Below are 4,972 nucleotides of genomic sequence, written 5' to 3'. Positions count from 1 at the left end.
CGGGTGAAAAATTAATTAAAATTAAATATTTTAATTATTATTAATTAAATTATTACATAATTAATACATATTATTTATTCTTCACCTGTGGAAGCAATTAAAAATTAAATACAAAAATAAATAAGAAATATAATAATAATAATAATAATAATAATAATAATAATAATAATAATTTAATCATAATATATTATTATTTATTTTTATTTATTTATTTATGTATTTATTTTTTTATTGTTTTAACATATGAAGAATAAGATGTATTAATTATGTAATATTTTTATTATTTTGTTTTTATTTATTTAGATTATATTTATGTATTTATTTAATTTTTAAATGATTAATTAATGTATTTATTTTTACTAGGGAAGATGGAAGGGACATTTTTCCCATTAGTTCCAAAGGCATCTTCACATAAGGATATGTTTGCACAGAGTTTTTTTATTGTTTTTTTTAGCATGGTTTTTGGCATTGATTTTGCTCCAGAATCCTCACTAACAAACTTAGCTTGCGTCTTTTACCTGGTGTATTTTTTTTTCTCAAATATTTGGTGTGTTGTACATTTTTTCCTGTCTACTTTTTTTGGGCAAGAATCAAAACTGTGCATAAAAAGCTGTCCCAAATTACAAAAAAAAAACACAGTATAAAAAAATGCAGGTCCTTATAAAGCCTCACCAAAATCCACGGATTTTTCAGCATGAAATTTTTTTCCCAGTAGCTTTTGGGGGAAAAACCCTCCAAAAACCAGGAAGAAGTTTCAAACAAATCATGTGTTGATTGGAGAATTTTGGCTCCCAAAAAAACTCCTCAATGTGAAGATATCCTAAGGTTATTTGCACACAGTTTTTTTTAGGAGTTCTTGGGGCAGAAACTGAACAGAAACTCTCCAAATAGTCCTCAAAAAACTTAGAGATTCTGCTCAGTCTCTGTTCTGTAAAACCTGCAAAAAAGACTCTGCTTGCACATTTGTGTTTTTGAGGAGTTTTGAGCTTTTGAGGAAGAGTTTCTGCACCAAAACCTCAGTAAAGGCCTTTTCAAACACAGTTTTTTTCGGTGTTATTGAAGAGGAAACGCTCCTCCAAATCTCAAAGCTCATCAAAAACGTTACATTTACACTCAGTGGCTCTGTGCACATGGAGTCTTTTTGCAACCTTTTTCTTTTTAGAGGAAACTGTGTAGAGCCTCTGAGTTAAGTTCTTAAGTTCTTGAGTTATTAAGAAGTTTCTGTTCCAAAACCTCTGATTGGAGAATGCCGAAATTGGAGAGGTTTCCTTCAGGATCCACTTTGAATCAGGGACCATGTGCTTTGTTTTTTCCACCAGGAGTTTTTAAAAACCTGATTGGACAGTGCTGAAATTGGAGAGGTGTCCTTCAGGATCTTTGAGCTTTCTTTTTTCCACTAGGAGTTTTTGAAAACCTGATTAGATCGTGCCAAAATTGGAAAGGTTTCCTTCACGGCAATGACTATGCGCTTTGTTTTTTCCACCGGTAGTTTTTAAAAACCTGATTGGACAGTGCCGAAATTGGAGAGGTGTCCTTCAGGATCCGCTTTGAAATCGTCACCGTGGGCTTTTTTCCACCAGAAGTTTTTAAAAACTTGATTGGACCATGTCGAAATTGCAAAGGTTTCCTTCATGGCAATGACTTTGAGCTTTCTTTTTTCCACTGGCAGTTTTTAAAATCCTGATTGGACAGTGCTGAAATTGGAGAGCTGTCCTTCAGGATCTGTTTTGAAACAGTCACCGTAAGCTTTCTTTTTTCCACTGGGAGTTTTTAAAAACCTGATGTCCAAATTGAAGAGATGTCCTTCACGGCAATGACTTTGAGCTTTCTTTTTTCCACCGGGAGTTTTTAAAATCCTGATTGGACAGTGCTGAAATTGGAGAGGTGTCCTTCAGGATCTGCTTTGAAACAGTCACCGTAAGCTCTCTTTTTTCCACCAGGAGTTTTTAAAAACCTGATTGGACCATGTCGAAATTGGAGAGATGTCCTTCACGGCAATGACTTTGAGCTTTCTTTTTTCCACCGGGAATTTTTAAAATCCTGATTGGGCCATGCCGACATTGGAGAGATTTCCTCTACGGCAATGACTACGCACTCTCTTTTTTTTCACCCGGAATTTTTAAAAACCTCTTCAGAGGAAAATAAAGCTAAAACAAACCGCTTATAGGAACAGAAAGGCAACGCAGATTTTCAATAATGTTAGAGTTTTTAAAGCAGTTGTTGAGAAGGATTTTTGAGCTGATCTACTCCCGCCCGAAAAAAACTCAATGTGAACATACCCTTAATTATTTCCAATGATCGCGTCTGTGACTGTTCATTTTTTTCCGGCTCGTCCATGCAGTGTTCCAGCCGTGCATTTTACTATCTATATAAATATATATATATTACTCATATAGGAGGGAGAGGAAACTTGAATGTTTAAACTTTGTTATTTGTGCTGATTAACCAAAGTCTTTTTGCTTGTACACATTTTAAAAAAAAACACGTACATTTTATACCAAAGTTTTTTCTCTGATACCTCATCGTGTGATTTGTCCGTGGTGATGTTACGCAGAAATTAAATGTCCTTTCTTGAAAGATTAAAGGCTTGAGAGTGTGTGTTGATTTGCAGGGTCCGCTCGTGGAGGAGGAGTACCACGCTGGTGACAGGGGCTTTCAGCGGGTGGAGGCGCTTGAGAGGACGTCCCACTGGGATTGCGCTACTTAGATGCCGCTGTCAGAGTTTAGTTAGAAATTGATGTCAGGAAAAGAAAGGTTAAATATCTGCACTGCTGATGGACAAGATCACGGGATGTGAAGAGGACAAGCCGGGTAAGTTTAATCCAAGTAGTTTTTTGTGTCTTGGCGTTTCGAAGTGTAAAACGTTTCTACAGGACTGGAACTACTGTAGAGTTTACTTAGAGGCAGGTGACGGCTGTAAAACACAGCCAGCACTTGTCCTTTATGGAGCAGGCTCAAGTCCTGAGCCCGCACCTTACATTCGAACTTGACATAGGACGTGCTAGTACATCCCATATTGGGAAGGGGTTAAATATTACTCAGAAGGTACATCTTATTCTTTTATTCACAACCCAAATGAACCTAGTTCCTGTCACACTAGGTATGGGGAAGTACCAAGCGAACGGCGAAAGGGAAGGGAATCTCTGTGTCTAGGGAAGAGGCTGGTCTCTGTGGGTCCCTCACCTCAATATATCGGTGCGGAACCTATGCACTGAGCCGGATATCTGACCCTATGTATCCCTAGTGCTGGAACCTAAACAGGAAATGGGTGGGATGAGCTCTTCGTCAACCCCACTAAACAACTATAGAAGACACAAGGAGGACAGACGGGGAAAATACATGAACTACGTTTCTACAGATGACACAGGTAGAAGTTCAGCAAAGTTTTCAGCAACAATACCACAGAGGAGTACAAGCCACCTGCTTGCAACCAAGGCTTGAAGTAATTGAAACATATCACCAGCACCAGTTCCAGGAAGGAAGAGTATATAAACACCAAGAGAATGCTGATGATCAGCAGCTCCTACTGGGTCCAAAAGGGGGAGAGATGAATCCAGCAGGAAAGCTACCTATACCAATGAATACTGAAAGCAGGAACAATGGAGTCAGGGAGCATTCTGCGCAGCCAAACGCTGTGACCTTCTGTGGCCAGGAACCCAGGAACCACATGACTGTTTGTCATTTGTGGCACACCCGTGACAGTTCCTTTACATATCGGCCTTATACTGGGTTAAGCAGGCACCTTAAATCTTTTTAGGTAGGTGAAGGGCCAAGTTAACAATTTTTACATAGAGGGCCCAAGTAATTTAAAATGCTCCTGTGATGTGAAACTAGCTACCATGAGTAAATCCTGCTTACAATCCTTGACAGAAGTTCTGTCGCTTGTCCATGTTATGTAAATAAAAGCTTATAAACTGACTTTAAATTCATCCATTGATTTTATAAATTACTCTTTTGAAAGCTGAAACCCTCATAAATTTGGTTTAGGTTATGAAAATAAAGTTGCTGCAAAGCTGAAATATTGATCATTTAATGAACACAGAAAGGTCAGATTTTGGCAAGACAGAAGTTTTGTCACCTTGTCATATAATGCACCCAATCCTAGTTTACATCCTCACCTGTGCTCACTAAATGATCGGTTAATTAGTGGGTGTGTATAAAAAGAAACCCAGCACCCCAGACCTTCACTTGAACTGCAACTTGACCTCTGACAACATGACAAATATCCACCCTGCGACCAAAGCCTTGATTATCAAGACACTGAAGACCAGATCCACTGCAGAGGTGGCTGGCACCTATAATGTGCCTCAGCATCAAGTACAAAGAATTAAAAAAAGATTTGAAGAGACTGGAGATGTTTTTGACAAGCCCAGGTCCGGCAGACCCCGCAAGACAACTGCTCAGGAGGAACATTTGTTGGTTAGAAAATCCAAAGCCAGCCCCTCTTCCACTGCAGCAGAGCTCCAACAGGCCTGGTCACCTCAAGTCCCTGTGTCAACTACAACTGTTTGTAGGATTCGGTCTCAAAATGGCCTCCTTGGTCGAATCAGTGCCCAGAAGCCAGCACTAAACAGAAGGCAATTAAAAAACCGTGTGGCATCTGCCAAGTCCCACAGCCTGCTAAACAGATGAATGCTGGAAAAGTGGCAGAAGGTAGATTTCTCTGATGAATCTTCAGTTGAATTACACCACAGCCGCCGCAAATACTGCAGGAGACCTACTGGAGCATGTATGGATCCAAAATACACCCAGAAAACAGTTAAGTTTGGTGGTGGAAAGATCATGGTCTGGGATTACATTCAGTATGGGGGTGTGAGAAACATTTGCAAGGTGGAAGGCAATATCAATAGCCTAAAATATCAAGACGTATTAGCTACCTCTTACATTCCCAATCATAAAAGGGGTAAAATTCTGCAGCAGGATGGTGCTCCATCTCATACATCCATCTCTACTACAAAGTTCCTCCTGGCAA

This window comes from Anomaloglossus baeobatrachus, chromosome 12 (assembly GCF_048569485.1).
Source record: "Anomaloglossus baeobatrachus isolate aAnoBae1 chromosome 12, aAnoBae1.hap1, whole genome shotgun sequence".
In the NCBI taxonomy this organism is placed as follows: Eukaryota; Metazoa; Chordata; class Amphibia; order Anura; family Aromobatidae; genus Anomaloglossus; species Anomaloglossus baeobatrachus.
This window is presented reverse-complemented; position numbering follows the sequence as displayed.